The sequence below is a fragment of the Ictidomys tridecemlineatus genome, unplaced genomic scaffold (assembly GCF_052094955.1).
Source record: "Ictidomys tridecemlineatus isolate mIctTri1 unplaced genomic scaffold, mIctTri1.hap1 Scaffold_4685, whole genome shotgun sequence".
Taxonomy (NCBI): domain Eukaryota; kingdom Metazoa; phylum Chordata; class Mammalia; order Rodentia; family Sciuridae; genus Ictidomys; species Ictidomys tridecemlineatus.
Genome location: NW_027523042.1, coordinates 29,221 through 51,219, shown reverse-complemented (window position 1 = coordinate 51,219; position 21,999 = coordinate 29,221). Strand labels below are relative to the sequence as shown.

Here is a 21,999-nt window from a genome sequence, read left to right as displayed (position 1 = left end):
TAGCTCCTCCCAGCCAACCCTGCCCAATCCCGTGAGCCAATAGCTGACAGGCAAGTGCAGGGAAGAAGCAGAGGCCCTGCAGGGGGTGAGTGTGCTACTGGCTGCAGGTCCCTGGTCAAAGCGCAGGACAGGCTTCTGAGTTTACAGGCAGGGAGGGATGATTGGTGGTTGGTGGAGCCCCAGGAACCCCGCGCTCTGAGGAATTCTGAGCGCTTGGGTCATAATTGACCCCGGCAACGCCGGAGGACGTTCGGGGCAGAGAAGTGGATGGTGATGGACGCGCTTCTCAGAGCTGGTCCGATGGCTCGCTGAAGTGGCCACGATGTCGGCCTGGTTTGGAGGCCTGGGCTCAGGCTTGGGCCACTTCTTGGCTCAGGTGGGGAGCAGCTTGGCTTTCCTCACCGGCCATAGCTCCACCCTCACCAGGGACATGCTTCTGGATGACTTAGGAGACCCAGAAGCAGCTTTACATCATTGTCGGAGAAAGGAAATGGAAACTACTGATTCCACACTAAGATGTGAGAATGAAAGACCGAAAAAGTATTGTACTGACCTGGAAGAAAAGCATGAAGCGCCAGAGCTACAAAGAAACCATCAGTCTGTAAGTTGCCAAGATCAACTGCAACAGAAAGAGGTAGAGGTCAGCCATCTTAAAGCAGGACAGACTGTACTGCAAGATCAAATGTTCCAACTACGGGCAGCTGCTCAATCAGTACGCTCGGGAGCTTGTGGTGTGCCAACAACAACCGCACCGGCTCCGTTCGGTTCCCTGATCGGTAGTCATTCTTCAGCCTTTCGTGATGATGACACGGACTTTAGTGACATAATTGTATCACAACAAGAAACAAACAGATTATCAACTGAAGTTGCAAAACAGGAATCTGAAGTTGGCCACTCGAGGCAGATTGCTGAGGCTCAGGGAACACACCATTCTGACTCGAGTGAAATCTGCAAAGTACTAAATACTATCAAGACTCTTCAACCAAACCACAGTCCAGACATAGATGATCATCAGCATGAAATTTCAGTTTGGGAGCAGAGTTCTACTGTGGCAGAAAAGGGAAGAACCCTTCCTCAGCATTCAGCAGTGGAAGAAGTGCTCAGGCTTCAACGAGCCCTGGCTGATGCGGAGAAGGAAATCGTGAGACTAAGTGGTTTAAACCAGGATAACCGCCTTGCTGAAGACAATCTGAAACTTAAAATGCATGTTGAAGCTTTAGAAAAAGAGAAGTCATCATTGAGTCAAGAAAAAGAGGAACTTCAGATGTCACTGTCAAAATTGAGCTGTGACTATCAAGTCATGAAAAGCAGAGCTTCAACAGACGTGAATTTGAATGTACAATTACTAGACTTAAAACTTCACTTGAAGGCAAAGGAGGAAGAACTGAATCAGACTATCAATGAGAAGAAAATGCTGATAGCTGAGTTAGAAGAACTGGATCATCAGAATCAGGAAGCTACAAAGCACATGATTTTGATACAAGATGAGCTATCCAAACAACAAAATGAAGGAGACCTTGTCATCAAGAAGTTGGAACAAGATCGAGATGACGGAAAAAAGAGAGTTCGTCAACTTGAGGATGAGCAAATGAACATATCCCAAGAGTTGCATGTGCAGAAGGAGAAGTTAACTGAGAATGCGCAGAGCCTCAGTGATTTGCATTTAACTAAGCAGAAGCTTGAAGGTAAAGTAGAAGATTTAGTAGATCAGCTAAATCAGTCACAAAAAAATAGTTTAAACCTCCAGCAGGAAAACCTGGGGCTTAAGGATCACATTAGACAACTTGAAGAGGAGCTGTCTGGATTTAAGAGTAAGTATCCAACTTCTCTGAACGAAGACTCGAACAGTCACTGGAAGGATGACATGCTTAAAGAACGAGAAGCTGAAGTGAGCAACCTAAGGCAAAATCTTTCTGAAGAGGAACAGCTCAATGAAGACTTAACGAAAGTTGCTGTTGAACTCAAGACGGAAAATGAAATGTTGATTTTAGCACGTGACGATGTAAGGCGTAAGTTGGAAGAATCTATTGCTGCTTACAATCAGATCTCTCAAGAAAGAGACACTATCACGGAGACTCTCCAAAGAGACAAAGAAGAGACTGAAGCCAAACTGCACCAGGCAGAAAAAAGACTGTTGGAAGAAGCAAATAATCACAGGCAGACTATTGAGGAACTCTCCAATGCACACAATTTGAAGACCTCTTACTTAAAGCTGAAACACGAATGTGCACTTCAACTCAATCAAGAGAAGGACTTTGAAATAGCAGGACTCAAAAAGAATATTGAGCAAATGACTGCTGATGAAAAAGAAACTGAGGAAATTTTGGCATCTTACATAGAAGAAGAGGAGCGATTGACACAAGTCATAAATGAGAAAGAAGTTTTTATTGAAAAACTCGAAGAAAAAAGTTCACAACTACAAAAGGATTTAGATAAGTGTTCTCAGGCCTTAAGAGAAAATGAAACTTTAAGGCAATCCGTTGAAAGAAAGGACAGAAGTCTTACCTACGTGAAAGCAGAAAACAACTATCTGCGAGTAGAACTGGAAATACTTCGGGAACAGCACAATCAAGCTGTACCAGTGGCTGAGCCTGAAGCTCTTGATGCTATCACAGAACTAGAATTGGAGGTATCTCAACTGAATATAGTCAAAAATCATCTGGAAGATGAAATTCAAGACCATCTGAATATAACTGAAAATCAAAACCAGCGTAAAATGCAACTACTTCAGTCTTTACAGGAGCAGGAGGAGGAAATGGATGAATTTAAGTACCAATATGAGCAGATGAATGCTGCGTATAGCCAGTTAATTTTAGAGGAGGAAATTAAGAACTTGCAGAAAACTATTGAAGAACTAAAAGCCCAGTTGCCTGGAGAGAGAGGAGATGCTCAAACATTGAATTCTGATATTTTTCAAGAGACCAAAGTAAAAATCCTAAGAGAAAACGAGGTTCAACACTTACGGGACCAAGAAGTACAGTGTGCCCTGTCATCAAGTAACCTGAAAAGGGTTCTAGAGCACTTCCAAGAAGAAGAGAAAGCTCTGCATTCTGCCGAATTAGCCAAAGAAAAACAGTCAATAGCTGAATGGAAGAACAAGGCCGAAAAGCTAGAAGGAGAAGTAGCATCACTGCGGGAACGTTTGGATCAAGCGAATGCTCTGTTGGATTCTGCTTCCAGACCGAGAGAAGACTTAGATCTCGAGGAAGAACAGATGGAAGAACTGAAAAAACAAAAGGAGCCCCGAAAAGAAATGTTGGACCACGCACAACAGAAATCGTCCACTTTGGGCAACAGCGCAGAAGGAAAAGTGGACAAAGTCCTCATGCAAAACCTTTTTATCGCTCATCTCCAGACACCAAAAGGCAAACGTCCTGAAGCATTGCAGTTGATGGGGAGCATCCTGGACATTCCAAAGGACCAAATGCAGCACTTGCTGAATAAAGATTCTTATGGTGGTGTCGGTAAGTGGATGAGGAGTTGGCTTGGAGGGGCTTCAAAAAGTGTCCCCGACATACCTCTGAAACCAAATCAACAACCTGTGCTTCAGAGTTCTTTCCCAGAACTCTTTACCAGGAAATGTTAAAGATGGAGCCAAATTAAGAGCTGGCAGAAGCACCAACGGGAATCCACTCTTGGTTCCACGTTCTGCAGCTGTGCCTCTTAGTAACCTAGCTGGAGTTGGACTTGGTGGACCAGGGCATCCTCTTTTTAAACCCACCTTTACACCGTTGCCAGTGTCCCCGGACAATAGGGCCAGAGCTGTACTCCAGGATCTTCTAAATATTTAGCATTATTCTAAAGAAGCCATAACCCCTTTTTTTTTTTTTATGTTTTACAGCATGGCCTTTTGAAAAAGTACTCATGTGTTTGTAGACAAAAAGAGAAAGCAAAACAGCTGGTATATGTAAGTGGATAGCTACTGGGTATTTTATTTTATTTCTTTAGTTGTTGTTGTTGTTGTGATTTTTTGCTATAGTACTTTTAAAAAAAAAAATTTGTTTTGTTTTTTGTAGCACTTTTTGTTTATAGAATTTTGTTCCAATGTAGCAGATAATCATCACCAGTTATCAATTCTGATGTACTTTAGCGAGCAACTGTACAGAGCAGCCTTCTTGAACCACTAGTTCCAACCTCACTTAATGGCATTAAGATAAAAACGATACATGTAATTACAGGAAACAAGAAAAACCCAACCCAGAAGAAGGATGTCTCCGATTTAGAGTACATGAAAACCAAATATAGTGTTGCAAAACGTTGAGAATATTTAGTTTATCCAAGATAACATTGTACAACTACCAAGCGAAAATTCCAATAGGGAGGACCTAAACAGGAAGCTTAGTGGATAAATTCTAAGATGCCTTGAATCCAAATTCTATGACCCCTATCCATTTTGCCGATTTCCATTTCTCTACGAAAGTCACTCCACATTAATTCAGTTTTCCAGATGATAAACATGTCCAGAAGGAAGAGTATTTCTATGAGTCAACCCCAAAGTGGGATCACGTGATCCATTGCCAATGGAAAAGTTAATTAGTAGGAATGTATCATTAAATATCTGGACTGCTTATCTACATACTATTGGGGGCTCTACAATAATTCTTATAAACACATTCTATAAAACATTGGATCAAAACAAGTTGGGGAGAGAAATAAGCTAACAACAGTTTTTGAAAGATGAAAAGCTTTAAAATAGGAGTAGTTACAACCTTTTGATAAATTAAGGTAAAAGATGAATCAAAAGTTTCTAGCTTAAGTAGGTGAAATCAGAGAAGAGAAAAAGCAGATTGCATAGCACATACTTCTCCGACACCTGTAGTTTCTAAAACCATTCAGAACCTTTTTATTAAAATTAATTTAAACAAAATTTAATATATTTTGAAATACAAATTACACTATCATTTAATATAAATTAATCTAATTTAAATTAATCTTATTAGTAGTATTATTTAAATTTCTTTTATTAATACTATGGTTTGATCTAAATTTATTTTATTAATTGATTTTGTTTATATTAAATTATCAATAAATATTAAATTTATTGATAATTTAATATAAATTCCATTTATATTAAATTATAGTATGATTTATATTTAAAAATTCATTAAATTTTATTTAAATTAATACAATTTAACAAAGTAAATTTAACATAATATAGATTGAATTATTTAATATCGACTATATAACTTAATATAAACGTCAATAAAGTTAATTTTAATAAAAATGCTCTTAGTTGTTTTGGAAATTACAGGTGGCAGTGAAGTATTAGCAACATTATCTTCTTTTTTCTCCTCTTTGATTTTACCTAACTTAAGCTAGAACCTTTTGGTTTATCTTTTGTTTTACTTTACAAAAATAAAAAAAAAAAAAAAAAAAAAAAGGAAGAAAAACACCTAGTAGCTACACACATATCAGCTTTTCCTTTCTTATTTCTAAATTTGACCTTAACATTTACATTATTTGACCAAAATTAAGATGCCACCAGTTGTTAGGCATGAACAAAATCACTGAAACAACAACTGGAGGACGCATCCCAAAGTCACATTGGCCAAGTATTCAAAACATATAAATGTCTGAGAACTGATGAGCTCTGATAGTAAAGTTTCCAAATGCTATGGAAAATGATGACATTTCTCTTTTTGTGTTTTTAAGCTGAGAACCTAAGGTATGTTATCAGAAATTGTATGGAACTCAAGTCTTTAAATTTCTTATTTTTCCTGTACTGTAGACAAAGAGACTCACAATTCCTTGAGCTCTACTAGCATTTTAGTGACAGGAAAAAATTCAATGATGCATAGTTCTTTATCTGCATTCAATGTCTATCAATCTTACATACTTTGGGAAGGGTCACAAGCCACAGCCCTTATGCCTCCTGCTCTATTTCAAAGCTTCCAGCGTCAGTTGCAACAATTCTAGGAAACACTGGGAATACTCTATGGTACAAAATGCACAATTACTTTTATTTGAAAGCATCTCTAAGACATGAGTCATTACGTGACTTTCTTGTTCTAAGTAAATTTACTGAATTATTATTAAGTGATAACATAGTAAGCCAAAATGAAAAATGAAAGCATATGCTTCAAATCAGAGCAAGGAAGAAATAAGAAGGTATGATGTGTGGTAAAAACACACGAACATGCAAATATTATCCAGCCTTCTTACGTCAAATTTCCTCTTTTTTATTTATTCATTTTTTGGAGGTTACATTCTTGCATGATATGCATGGAACAACTTTTGGGGGGATACAATCAGAAATGCAGCACTAAAATCTGCCTTCCTGTAACATCACACGGCTTACTCCCGAGAAGAATATCAAACTATATATTTGGCTTCCACTTGCCAAATTACTTGGAATCTGATTCCAGTAGACTTCACATGGTTGGGAAAAGCAGAGTTCAGATTTGTCATGAGAGATTTTTATATATTCTGCTCACTCCATTGTGTCTAGGTGAGCCTTTGGGTTTCAATGCCTGGAAACACACTTCTTATATTTCTGAATTTAAGAGCTCTTGGAAACGGCGACCTCACTGCATTCTTGAGAAAAATATGTTATACAGGTACTCAGAAAATCACAAAGATTAATATAGATTCAAGATTTTTTTTTTTTTTTTAAAGACAAGGGGTTTAATGGAGAAAACAGCAAGATAGCCTTAGAAATTTCATACTCCCTGCATTCTTAGGAAAAGCTTCTATATTGTAAAGAATAACACCAAACAGAAAAGTTCCTAAGAAAATATTGTGCTTTCAGTTTCCTTGTCTCATAAATTTTATTAAAGTTTCATTAAAGACCCTGTATTTGCTAGCCTTTTTATTAAATACTTTTTTGAGATATTCTATTAATGTCTATGACTGGATTTTATTTGGTCTCACATTAATGTCGCTCCCTGTGACAAAGGGTACATGGGAGGCAGGCAGGATCAGCCTGTCCTCTCCGAGGCACCAGCTGTCCCAACCAGGCTCTGACAGAGGTAGTGAAGGTCGCTAGCGTCTCCTGGACTGAGCGAGAGGGTAAGTATCTGAGTAATATTAATTGTGTATAAATGCCACATTTTTTATGCATTCATCTACTAAGTTGTTTCCACAATTTAGCTAATGTGAATTTTGCTGCTATAAACATTGATGTGGCTGTGTCCCTGTAGTTTGCAGTTGTTAAGTCCTTTGGGTATAGACCAAAAAGAGGGATAGCTAGGTCAAATGGTGGTTCTACTCCCAAATTTCCAGGGAATCTCCAAACTGCTTTCCATATTGGCTGCACCAATCTACAGTCCCACCGACAGTGTAGGGGTGTACATGTTTCCTGAAATCCTCACCAACACTTATTGTTGTTGTCTTCATAATAGCTGCCATTTTCAAAAATCGCTGACATTCTAACTGGAGGGAGGTGCAATTAAACCCCTATCTCTCACCATGCACAAAACTCCACTCAAATGATTCAAGGACCTAGGAATAAAACCAGAGACCTTGCATGTAACAGAAGAAAAAGTAGGCCCTAATTCCAATCATATGGGATTAGTCCCAAAATTCCTTAATAAGACTCCTATAGCACAAGAATTAAAATCCAGTATCAATAAATGAGATAGATGCAAACTAAAAAAGTTTCTTCTCCACAAAACAAACAATCTGGGAGGTGAATAGAGATCCTACATCTTGGGAGAAAAGTTTTGCCCCATCACACATCAGATAGAGCACTAATCTCTAGGGTATAGAAAGAACTCACAAACCTAAATACACACACACACACACACACACACACACACACACACACACACACATACATACATACATAAATACAAATAAATAAATAAATAAAATGACCCATTCAATAAATGGGCCACGGACCTGAACAGACACTTCTCCCAAGATGATATAAAATTAATCAACAAATAGATGCAAATATGCTCATCATCACTAGCACTTAGAGAAGTGAAAATCAAAACTACACTAAGATTTGAAGTTCAATCTTAAAGGCTGAAAATGAGCATGTTTCACCTCTCTTTCTCCTTCTACCACCAAATCTTCATAGAAATTAGAAGAGGACATTTGAAAATGCTGAGTGATCCAAAATAAGAATGAGAATTTCAAAAAATGAACACAAAAATAGATTATGAAAGAGTAGATCAAGTTGAAAAGACAAAAGCAAATATACAACGTGCAAGAAAACAGTTCACTTGCAGAAGCTGAGAGGTAACAGGCTGCTTCATGCTTTCAGTATTACATACCAGGGATCACAGAGCACAGGACAACAATAAGATAGTTATCTGGGGTACCACACCGTGGGGTATATAGAGTAAAAACATGGGAAACCCTGCAGAATAAAAGGCATAAACTGAACATCCCTCTCTCAGAACCCAAACAAGGAACCACCAACAAGCAGGGAGGGGATAGAGAAGAGCTGTGTAATGCACTTAAGAAGCCTGAGTAGCTATACCAAGAAGTTGTACCATGCACACAAAACTACATATCATGTTCAAACACACAGGCTACAGCCACCAAAATTTACCATGCCCTAGACCACAATGAAAACGCCAGCCAATTCCGTAAAGGTGTTATCACACACGCTGCAATTCCTTGTGCATCTAAAATTAGAAGAATTTTGAATCCTCAAAAAAAAAAAAAAAATTCCATATACAATGAAATTAGGGCCATAGAAACAATTCCAAATAATTGTTAGATTAAAGCAAAAATCAAGATGGGATTAAATTAAAAGACTATAATAGTCATCTGGTGAGTATGACAGAAGCAACAGGGATTTAGATATATGTATTTGAAAAGAGATTGAAATCAAACGGCATATGCTTTTAACATAAAAACATAATACCTGGATACTGGATAAAATAATGTCAATGTTAAGGCAAAATTTAGAAAAAACAAAGGAAAAGCTGATGTGTGTAGCTACTGGGTGTTTTGTCTTCCCATTTTCATCTTGGTAAATTAAGATAAAAGATAAACAAAAGTTTCTAGCTTACGTTAGGCAAAATGAGACAGCAGACAAAAGTAGAATATATAGCTAATATTTCTCTGATACCTGTAGTTTCTAAAACCACTAAGAGGATTTTTATTAAAATTAATTTTATTAATATTTTTATTATATCGTTAATATTCAATGACTTAATCTATATTAAATGTTATTTAAATTCACTTTGTTAAATTGTATTAATTAAAATGAAATTTAATGAATTTTTAGTATACTGATTTTAAGTCCTCTAGTTATAAACCAATGAGTGGGATAGCTGGGTCAAAGGGTGCTTCCGATCCCAGTTTTCCGAGGAGTTTTCATACTGCTTTTCAGACTGGCTGCATCAATTTGCAGTGCCACCAGCAATGTATACGTGTACCTTTTCCCCCCTCATCCTCGCCAACACTTATTGTTGCTGATATTCTTGATGATTGCCATTCTGATTGAAGTGAGATGAAATCTTAGAGTAGTTTTGATTTGCATTTCTCTCATTACTAGTGAAGTTGAACATTTTTTTCATGTATTTATTGATTGATTGTATTGCTTCTTCTGTGAAGTGTCTGTTCAATACCTTGCCCTTTACATTAAAATATATATATATATTGTGTATTGCTGGCAAAAATAGAGTATCATTGAATAGTTCCAAAGTTTAGAGACTTCTAAAAAAGTGGCTTTTATAGACTTTCATGAGTTGAAAACTAGTTGTATTTCTAATAGGGTAGAGCTCAGTAATCACTATGTTGCCATCAAGAAAGCCCTGCAGATGTTTGCCCAGTGGAATGAAAAAAAAAAAAAAAAAAAAAAAAACCAGAATTGAGAACATCATCCAGGCAAATCAGTAGGCAACTGATTCTAGTTCGAGGTAGACAATTAATCTGTTGAAGAATCTACTTTCACAGTTTGTATATAACATTTATGGACTATTTTACATTCTATTTTAAAAATATTGATTATTTAGCCTTTAGTGGACACAACATCTTTATTTTATTTATTTTTTTAGGTAGTGCTGAGGATCAAACCCCATGCCTCACGCATGCTAGGTGAAGGAGCTACTACTTGAGCCACATCCCCAACACTCTCTTAAATTCTTATTTTCACCTTGCTTCCTTATGATAATGAGAATTCAAATTTATGGGTAATATATCATTCACTGAACAACTTGTCAGTCCAAATCAATCCTTCTACTACTGTATTGTCACTGGAGTGTTATGTTAATCTTCCTACAAACGTGTGCGGAACATTTCATTGATTATGCCAATTCTTAAAAATACAAATGTGCCGAGCCCTAATATCCAGAGTATACAAACAACTCAAAAATTAAACATTAAGAAAACAAACAACCCAATCAACAAATGGGCCAAGGACCTGAACAGACACTTCTCAGAGAAGGATATACAATTAATCAAAAAATACACGGAAAAAATGCCCACCCTCTCTAGCAATCAGAGAAATGCAAATTCAAACCACTCTAAGACACCAAATCAGTCCAGTAAGAATGGCAGCCATTAGGAAGTCAAACAACAACAAGTGCTGGCAAGGATGTGGGGGAAAAGGTACACTTGTACATTGCTGGTGCGACTGCAAATTGGTGCAGCCAATTTGGAAAGCATTATGGAGATTCCTGGGAAAGCTGGGAATGGAACCACCATTCGACCCAGCTATTCCCCTTCTCGGACTATTCCCAAAGACCTAAAAAGAGCATACTATAGGGATACAGCTACATCAAGGCTCATAGCAGCACAATGCACAATAGCTAGAATGTGGAACCAACCTAGATGCCAGTCAACAGATGAATGGATTAAAAAAATGTGGCATTTGTACACGGTGGAATATTACTCAGCACTAAAAAATAACAAAACCACGGCATTTGCAGGGAAATGGATGGCATTAGAGGAGATTATGCTAAGTGAAGTTAGCCAATCCCTAGAAAAGAAATGCTGAATGTCTTCTTTCATATAAGGAGGGGGACTCAAAACAGAGCAGGCTGGAAGAGCATGAAAAGAAGATTACCAATTGGAAGGGACAAGAGGTGGGAGGGAATGGGAGAGAGAAGGGGAATTTCATGGAAATGGAAGGATACCCTCATTGTTATACAAAATTACATATAAGACGATGTGAGGGGAAAGGGGAAAAAAGGAGAGAAATGAATTACAGTAGCTGGGGTAGAGAGAGATTATGGGAGGGGAGGGGACAGAAGGGGGGATAGGGAGGGAATAAATAGAAAAGGCAGCAGAATATAACAGACACTAGTATGGCAGTATGTATCAACTTGGACGTATAACCAATGTGATCCTGCAAACTGTACACGTGGTAAAAGTAAGAATTCATACCCCACTTGAATCGAATGTATGAAATATGATATGTCAAGATCATTGTAATGTTTTGAGCAACCAATAAAAATTTAAAAAAAGAGACAAGAAGAGACGAGGCCCACATTGAAGAGATTTAAAAATTCTACTGAAATCTATAAGAAAATGTTTGAATGAATTATGAGGTATTAAAAGAAGTACAAACTTAATGTCTTGCATAGAATTTATCACCCTATGTTTATAGACTCAAAAAGCTTTCATTATTTTAACCTTCAACGGTGTTTTAACAAAGCCACATTATTAAGGGCTCTCTACTTCTGGCTTATTCTTTCTTACTCAGTCTTTTGCCCCATATGAGATCCTCACCACCACAGTCGTCAATGGCTGACCTCGTACTATAATTCAAGGATCACTCTATGGAACATCTTCTCCACTGATTGACTGTATTCAATTGCACTTCACAGCAGGAAATGTATATAACACAGCTTTATGTTGTTCACAGTATCTATCACAATACCTTGTGCTTTTTGGGCACTGAATATATGTATAAGGATACCCTTATGATTATTGGATGCTTTTTGTCACATGTGCTCGCGAATGAGCCGGGGTTTTCCCTCCATATCCCCCATAGCTTCCAGGAACATTCCAAACATTCTCTTTGGAAGAAGAGAAATGCTTTCATTTGGATGGTCAGTTTCGAATACAGTAGGTAGGTTTCTCTCTCATAATAGAAATATAAAATGACAAACAGCTGTGGTCAGAGCGAACCATGCCAGAAGACTGAATCTTGAGTGATCAGAAATGCCTTTCAGCAGGAGGAGCAACCACCACTGGAACCAGATTCAAGCCAAATGTGATAGGTCTTACACTGAAAAAGGATCATTATTTGTGATTGAAAACAATAAACAAACACAGAACACCTAAAGAGAAGGAGGCACCCTGCTATAATTTGGATCTGGAATGTTGCCCAAAGGTCATGTGTTGAAAGCTTGGACCCCAATCTACCAGCATTCAGAACGGACTCTACAGAAAGGTGAATCGAATCCTGAGCTCTAACGTCATCTGTGGATCAATCCACTGATGGGTTCATGATTGGACAGGACTATTGGGAGTTGGTCAAAACTGTGGGGGCGGTAGGGCCTAGTTGGAGGGTAGGCCATTGGAGTTGATTCCCTGGACGGGTACATCATATTCCTCAGTCCTCTCTTCCCCTCACCATTTCCCTGATCTCCATGAGTTGAGAAGCTCTGTTTTGAAGCCAGGCTCTCTGCCATGGTAATCTGCCTCACTTCAGGCCACAGCAATGGAGCCTGAAATTGAACCAAAATAAATATTTACTCATTTAATTTTCTCAGGTATGTTGTCAAAGTGATGAAAAAGTCTTCTCACACACACAAACACACACACACACAGGAGGAATGGTCTAAAGGGAGAAAAGGACACTTGGTATTGTTGACGCCTTCTTCAACAGTAGACACAGCTGGGGTACAGCGTGGATTCTCACTTCAGCAGATGCTAAGAGGGGCTTAAATTTTTATATTAGTCTTTTATGAGGAGAGACTGACTAACACAGGCCTGACTTCTCTCTCAGATTTGGAGATGAATAAGAAGGACCAAGAAGATTTCCTTTTCTAGCCCAGGACACAAATGCAGTCACTAGTTTCTGATAGCAATCGGAGTCATTATGTCTACTTGCTCCGCTATCTCGAAGGCAAGAGACATTATGAGGTGATTCATATAATCCTTAGGATCTACTTAACCATTAACTTTCCAAAAATTCTTCCTTTTTTTAAATTTTATTTCTGCCACCTTGAGGTTTTGTTTCCTGAACAGACATAGAGAAAGAACAGCTCAAGGAAAAGAGTCTCCTGAAAATGGGCTCTGGGAAGAGAGTAATGGGAGCAAACCCAAACCCCTTCTAAAGGGTAATAAGGAAAATGATCCTAAACAAAACAAAAAGCAAATAGGAACAAAGTGGCAGCAGGCTCTGTTTGTTGGCCACTTTCTCTGCACCAGCCATCAGGTGAGAACTACACACTATGTTGTCATTTACTGTTCAACTCATGCTTGTGAGAGAGGTCTTATAAATGCGTTCTGTCAGTTTAGCTCCAAAATTGCTCTGGTCCCAATGGGTATGTCTGTTACAGCCCACGTGCTTCATCTCTTTGCTTTGTCCCCAACTCTACAAAACTGCCTCCTCATTAACTTGTTGGAATTTAAACACCTTGGAAAGCAGGGCCTTATCTTAACTCCTTCTGATCCTCAGAGGTATGGGAATTACATTTAGGATTGTTACTCCATAGTAGAAAATTTCTCAACTTTTTATTTCACTCTGTACTCTTGAAACCTGGATTATATCTGGCACTGATAAACAACAATAGGTTAAGTGGACATCAACCCATTGGCTCTAAAACAAATTTTCTTAAGTGAAATTTAAGCGGAATTTTTGAGCACCTAAATAAACTTCAATCAGAATTAACAAGGACCAAATAATGTTCAAATGAACTCGAAAATGTATAGATTAACAGCAAAACTTTACTTTTGGAAAGGGTAAAGATGGTTCTTTAGTGAAATCTAATCCATATTATACTTTGAATTCTGAGACTGATTAAGACTTTGTGATGGTTAATTTTATATGTTAACTCGCCTGGGCTACGATGCCCAGATACTTGGCCAACTTTTATTCTGGGTGTGTCTGTGCTGGTGTTATGGGGTGACATTTACTTTTGAATCGGGGACTTTTAGTTACATAGATTCCATTCTCTAATGTGGAGCGAGACCTCACCTCGTCAACTGAATGCAACTGAATGGGACAAAAAGCCCACCTCTCCCAGACAAGAGGGAACTGTCCAGTGAACTACCTTTGGATTTCATCTACAACATTGATTCTTCCTGGCTCCACAGCACACTGCCTTGGGACTCAAACTAGGACACTTTCCTGGATCTCTAGCTCCTCCCAGCCAACCCTGCCCAATCCCGTGAGCCAATAGCTGACAGGCAAGTGCAGGGAAGAAGCAGAGGCCCTGCAGGGGGTGAGTGTGCTACTGGCTGCAGGTCCCTGGTCAAAGCGCAGGACAGGCTTCTGAGTTTACAGGCAGGGAGGGATGATTGGTGGTTGGTGGAGCCCCAGGAACCCCGCGCTCTGAGGAATTCTGAGCGCTTGGGTCATAATTGACCCCGGCAACGCCGGAGGACGTTCGGGGCAGAGAAGTGGATGGTGATGGACGCGCTTCTCAGAGCTGGTCCGATGGCTCGCTGAAGTGGCCACGATGTCGGCCTGGTTTGGAGGCCTGGGCTCAGGCTTGGGCCACTTCTTGGCTCAGGTGGGGAGCAGCTTGGCTTTCCTCACCGGCCATAGCTCCACCCTCACCAGGGACATGCTTCTGGATGACTTAGGAGACCCAGAAGCAGCTTTACATCATTGTCGGAGAAAGGAAATGGAAACTACTGATTCCACACTAAGATGTGAGAATGAAAGACCGAAAAAGTATTGTACTGACCTGGAAGAAAAGCATGAAGCGCCAGAGCTACAAAGAAACCATCAGTCTGTAAGTTGCCAAGATCAACTGCAACAGAAAGAGGTAGAGGTCAGCCATCTTAAAGCAGGACAGACTGTACTGCAAGATCAAATGTTCCAACTACGGGCAGCTGCTCAATCAGTACGCTCGGGAGCTTGTGGTGTGCCAACAACAACCGCACCGGCTCCGTTCGGTTCCCTGATCGGTAGTCATTCTTCAGCCTTTCGTGATGATGACACGGACTTTAGTGACATAATTGTATCACAACAAGAAACAAACAGATTATCAACTGAAGTTGCAAAACAGGAATCTGAAGTTGGCCACTCGAGGCAGATTGCTGAGGCTCAGGGAACACACCATTCTGACTCGAGTGAAATCTGCAAAGTACTAAATACTATCAAGACTCTTCAACCAAACCACAGTCCAGACATAGATGATCATCAGCATGAAATTTCAGTTTGGGAGCAGAGTTCTACTGTGGCAGAAAAGGGAAGAACCCTTCCTCAGCATTCAGCAGTGGAAGAAGTGCTCAGGCTTCAACGAGCCCTGGCTGATGCGGAGAAGGAAATCGTGAGACTAAGTGGTTTAAACCAGGATAACCGCCTTGCTGAAGACAATCTGAAACTTAAAATGCATGTTGAAGCTTTAGAAAAAGAGAAGTCATCATTGAGTCAAGAAAAAGAGGAACTTCAGATGTCACTGTCAAAATTGAGCTGTGACTATCAAGTCATGAAAAGCAGAGCTTCAACAGACGTGAATTTGAATGTACAATTACTAGACTTAAAACTTCACTTGAAGGCAAAGGAGGAAGAACTGAATCAGACTATCAATGAGAAGAAAATGCTGATAGCTGAGTTAGAAGAACTGGATCATCAGAATCAGGAAGCTACAAAGCACATGATTTTGATACAAGATGAGCTATCCAAACAACAAAATGAAGGAGACCTTGTCATCAAGAAGTTGGAACAAGATCGAGATGACGGAAAAAAGAGAGTTCGTCAACTTGAGGATGAGCAAATGAACATATCCCAAGAGTTGCATGTGCAGAAGGAGAAGTTAACTGAGAATGCGCAGAGCCTCAGTGATTTGCATTTAACTAAGCAGAAGCTTGAAGGTAAAGTAGAAGATTTAGTAGATCAGCTAAATCAGTCACAAAAAAATAGTTTAAACCTCCAGCAGGAAAACCTGGGGCTTAAGGATCACATTAGACAACTTGAAGAGGAGCTGTCTGGATTTAAGAGTAAGTATCCAACTTCTCTGAACGAAGACTCGAACAGTCACTGGAAGGATGACATGCTTAAAGAACGAGAAGCTGAAGTGAGCAACCTAAGGCAAAATCTTTCTGAAGAGGAACAGCTCAATGAAGACTTAACGAAAGTTGCTGTTGAACTCAAGACGGAAAATGAAATGTTGATTTTAGCACGTGACGATGTAAGGCGTAAGTTGGAAGAATCTATTGCTGCTTACAATCAGATCTCTCAAGAAAGAGACACTATCACGGAGACTCTCCAAAGAGACAAAGAAGAGACTGAAGCCAAACTGCACCAGGCAGAAAAAAGACTGTTGGAAGAAGCAAATAATCACAGGCAGACTATTGAGGAACTCTCCAATGCACACAATTTGAAGACCTCTTACTTAAAGCTGAAACACGAATGTGCACTTCAACTCAATCAAGAGAAGGACTTTGAAATAGCAGGACTCAAAAAGAATATTGAGCAAATGACTGCTGATGAAAAAGAAACTGAGGAAATTTTGGCATCTTACATAGAAGAAGAGGAGCGATTGACACAAGTCATAAATGAGAAAGAAGTTTTTATTGAAAAACTCGAAGAAAAAAGTTCACAACTACAAAAGGATTTAGATAAGTGTTCTCAGGCCTTAAGAGAAAATGAAACTTTAAGGCAATCCGTTGAAAGAAAGGACAGAAGTCTTACCTACGTGAAAGCAGAAAACAACTATCTGCGAGTAGAACTGGAAATACTTCGGGAACAGCACAATCAAGCTGTACCAGTGGCTGAGCCTGAAGCTCTTGATGCTATCACAGAACTAGAATTGGAGGTATCTCAACTGAATATAGTCAAAAATCATCTGGAAGATGAAATTCAAGACCATCTGAATATAACTGAAAATCAAAACCAGCGTAAAATGCAACTACTTCAGTCTTTACAGGAGCAGGAGGAGGAAATGGATGAATTTAAGTACCAATATGAGCAGATGAATGCTGCGTATAGCCAGTTAATTTTAGAGGAGGAAATTAAGAACTTGCAGAAAACTATTGAAGAACTAAAAGCCCAGTTGCCTGGAGAGAGAGGAGATGCTCAAACATTGAATTCTGATATTTTTCAAGAGACCAAAGTAAAAATCCTAAGAGAAAACGAGGTTCAACACTTACGGGACCAAGAAGTACAGTGTGCCCTGTCATCAAGTAACCTGAAAAGGGTTCTAGAGCACTTCCAAGAAGAAGAGAAAGCTCTGCATTCTGCCGAATTAGCCAAAGAAAAACAGTCAATAGCTGAATGGAAGAACAAGGCCGAAAAGCTAGAAGGAGAAGTAGCATCACTGCGGGAACGTTTGGATCAAGCGAATGCTCTGTTGGATTCTGCTTCCAGACCGAGAGAAGACTTAGATCTCGAGGAAGAACAGATGGAAGAACTGAAAAAACAAAAGGAGCCCCGAAAAGAAATGTTGGACCACGCACAACAGAAATCGTCCACTTTGGGCAACAGCGCAGAAGGAAAAGTGGACAAAGTCCTCATGCAAAACCTTTTTATCGCTCATCTCCAGACACCAAAAGGCAAACGTCCTGAAGCATTGCAGTTGATGGGGAGCATCCTGGACATTCCAAAGGACCAAATGCAGCACTTGCTGAATAAAGATTCTTATGGTGGTGTCGGTAAGTGGATGAGGAGTTGGCTTGGAGGGGCTTCAAAAAGTGTCCCCGACATACCTCTGAAACCAAATCAACAACCTGTGCTTCAGAGTTCTTTCCCAGAACTCTTTACCAGGAAATGTTAAAGATGGAGCCAAATTAAGAGCTGGCAGAAGCACCAACGGGAATCCACTCTTGGTTCCACGTTCTGCAGCTGTGCCTCTTAGTAACCTAGCTGGAGTTGGACTTGGTGGACCAGGGCATCCTCTTTTTAAACCCACCTTTACACCGTTGCCAGTGTCCCCGGACAATAGGGCCAGAGCTGTACTCCAGGATCTTCTAAATATTTAGCATTATTCTAAAGAAGCCATAACCCCTTTTTTTTTTTTTATGTTTTACAGCATGGCCTTTTGAAAAAGTACTCATGTGTTTGTAGACAAAAAGAGAAAGCAAAACAGCTGGTATATGTAAGTGGATAGCTACTGGGTATTTTATTTTATTTCTTTAGTTGTTGTTGTTGTTGTGATTTTTTGCTATAGTACTTTTAAAAAAAAAAATTTGTTTTGTTTTTTGTAGCACTTTTTGTTTATAGAATTTTGTTCCAATGTAGCAGATAATCATCACCAGTTATCAATTCTGATGTACTTTAGCGAGCAACTGTACAGAGCAGCCTTCTTGAACCACTAGTTCCAACCTCACTTAATGGCATTAAGATAAAAACGATACATGTAATTACAGGAAACAAGAAAAACCCAACCCAGAAGAAGGATGTCTCCGATTTAGAGTACATGAAAACCAAATATAGTGTTGCAAAACGTTGAGAATATTTAGTTTATCCAAGATAACATTGTACAACTACCAAGCGAAAATTCCAATAGGGAGGACCTAAACAGGAAGCTTAGTGGATAAATTCTAAGATGCCTTGAATCCAAATTCTATGACCCCTATCCATTTTGCCGATTTCCATTTCTCTACGAAAGTCACTCCACATTAATTCAGTTTTCCAGATGATAAACATGTCCAGAAGGAAGAGTATTTCTATGAGTCAACCCCAAAGTGGGATCACGTGATCCATTGCCAATGGAAAAGTTAATTAGTAGGAATGTATCATTAAATATCTGGACTGCTTATCTACATACTATTGGGGGCTCTACAATAATTCTTATAAACACATTCTATAAAACATTGGATCAAAACAAGTTGGGGAGAGAAATAAGCTAACAACAGTTTTTGAAAGATGAAAAGCTTTAAAATAGGAGTAGTTACAACCTTTTGATAAATTAAGGTAAAAGATGAATCAAAAGTTTCTAGCTTAAGTAGGTGAAATCAGAGAAGAGAAAAAGCAGATTGCATAGCACATACTTCTCCGACACCTGTAGTTTCTAAAACCATTCAGAACCTTTTTATTAAAATTAATTTAAACAAAATTTAATATATTTTGAAATACAAATTACACTATCATTTAATATAAATTAATCTAATTTAAATTAATCTTATTAGTAGTATTATTTAAATTTCTTTTATTAATACTATGGTTTGATCTAAATTTATTTTATTAATTGATATTGTTTATATTAAATTATCAATAAATATTAAATTTATTGATAATTTAATATAAATTCCATTTATATTAAATTATAGTATGATTTATATTTAAAAATTCATTAAATTTTATTTAAATTAATACAATTTAACAAAGTAAATTTAACATAATATAGATTGAATTATTTAATATCGACTATATAACTTAATATAAACGTCAATAAAGTTAATTTTAATAAAAATGCTCTTAGTTGTTTTGGAAATTACAGGTGGCAGTGAAGTATTAGCAACATTATCTTCTTTTTTCTCCTCTTTGATTTTACCTAACTTAAGCTAGAACCTTTTGGTTTATCTTTTGTTTTACTTTACAAAAATAAAAAAAAAAAAAAAAAAAAAAAGGAAGAAAAACACCTAGTAGCTACACACATATCAGCTTTTCCTTTCTTATTTCTAAATTTGACCTTAACATTTACATTATTTGACCAAAATTAAGATGCCACCAGTTGTTAGGCATGAACAAAATCACTGAAACAACAACTGGAGGACGCATCCCAAAGTCACATTGGCCAAGTATTCAAAACATATAAATGTCTGAGAACTGATGAGCTCTGATAGTAAAGTTTCCAAATGCTATGGAAAATGATGACATTTCTCTTTTTGTGTTTTTAAGCTGAGAACCTAAGGTATGTTATCAGAAATTGTATGGAACTCAAGTCTTTAAATTTCTTATTTTTCCTGTACTGTAGACAAAGAGACTCACAATTCCTTGAGCTCTACTAGCATTTTAGTGACAGGAAAAAATTCAATGATGCATAGTTCTTTATCTGCATTCAATGTCTATCAATCTTACATACTTTGGGAAGGGTCACAAGCCACAGCCCTTATGCCTCCTGCTCTATTTCAAAGCTTCCAGCGTCAGTTGCAACAATTCTAGGAAACACTGGGAATACTCTATGGTACAAAATGCACAATTACTTTTATTTGAAAGCATCTCTAAGACATGAGTCATTACGTGACTTTCTTGTTCTAAGTAAATTTACTGAATTATTATTAAGTGATAACATAGTAAGCCAAAATGAAAAATGAAAGCATATGCTTCAAATCAGAGCAAGGAAGAAATAAGAAGGTATGATGTGTGGTAAAAACACACGAACATGCAAATATTATCCAGCCTTCTTACGTCAAATTTCCTCTTTTTTATTTATTCATTTTTTGGAGGTTACATTCTTGCATGATATGCATGGAACAACTTTTGGGGGGATACAATCAGAAATGCAGCACTAAAATCTGCCTTCCTGTAACATCACACGGCTTACTCCCGAGAAGAATATCAAACTATATATTTGGCTTCCACTTGCCAAATTACTTGGAATCTGATTCCAGTAGACTTCACATGGTTGGGAAAAGCAGAGTTCAGATTTGTCATGAGAGATTTTTATATATTCTGCTCACTCCATTGTGTCTAGGTGAGCCTTTGGGTTTCAATGCCTGGAAACACACTTCTTATATTTCTGAATTTAAGAGCTCTTGGAAACGGCGACCTCACTGCATTCTTGAGAAAAATATGTTATACAGGTACTCAGAAAATCACAAAGATTAATATAGATTCAAGATTTTTTTTTTTTTTTTAAAGACAAGGGGTTTAATGGAGAAAACAGCAAGATAGCCTTAGAAATTTCATACTCCCTGCATTCTTAGGAAAAGCTTCTATATTGTAAAGAATAACACCAAACAGAAAAGTTCCTAAGAAAATATTGTGCTTTCAGTTTCCTTGTCTCATAAATTTTATTAAAGTTTCATTAAAGACCCTGTATTTGCTAGCCTTTTTATTAAATACTTTTTTGAGATATTCTATTAATGTCTATGACTGGATTTTATTTGGTCTCACATTAATGTCGCTCCCTGTGACAAAGGGTACATGGGAGGCAGGCAGGATCAGCCTGTCCTCTCCGAGGCACCAGCTGTCCCAACCAGGCTCTGACAGAGGTAGTGAAGGTCGCTAGCGTCTCCTGGACTGAGCGAGAGGGTAAGTATCTGAGTAATATTAATTGTGTATAAATGCCACATTTTTTATGCATTCATCTACTAAGTTGTTTCCACAATTTAGCTAATGTGAATTTTGCTGCTATAAACATTGATGTGGCTGTGTCCCTGTAGTTTGCAGTTGTTAAGTCCTTTGGGTATAGACCAAAAAGAGGGATAGCTAGGTCAAATGGTGGTTCTACTCCCAAATTTCCAGGGAATCTCCAAACTGCTTTCCATATTGGCTGCACCAATCTACAGTCCCACCGACAGTGTAGGGGTGTACATGTTTCCTGAAATCCTCACCAACACTTATTGTTGTTGTCTTCATAATAGCTGCCATTTTCAAAAATCGCTGACATTCTAACTGGAGGGAGGTGCAATTAAACCCCTATCTCTCACCATGCACAAAACTCCACTCAAATGATTCAAGGACCTAGGAATAAAACCAGAGACCTTGCATGTAACAGAAGAAAAAGTAGGCCCTAATTCCAATCATATGGGATTAGTCCCAAAATTCCTTAATAAGACTCCTATAGCACAAGAATTAAAATCCAGTATCAATAAATGAGATAGATGCAAACTAAAAAAGTTTCTTCTCCACAAAACAAACAATCTGGGAGGTGAATAGAGATCCTACATCTTGGGAGAAAAGTTTTGCCCCATCACACATCAGATAGAGCACTAATCTCTAGGGTATAGAAAGAACTCACAAACCTAAATACACACACACACACACACACACACACACACACACACACACACACATACATACATACATAA

General features: G+C 38.3%; 1 pseudogene; it reads left to right on the top strand.

Annotated features, from left to right (window-relative positions):
• The first annotated feature begins 322 nt into the window (after nucleotides 1-322).
• LOC144373737 (thyroid receptor-interacting protein 11 pseudogene) lies at nucleotides 323-18,024 on the top strand (annotated as a pseudogene).
• The last annotated feature ends 3,975 nt before the right edge of the window (nucleotides 18,025-21,999 follow it).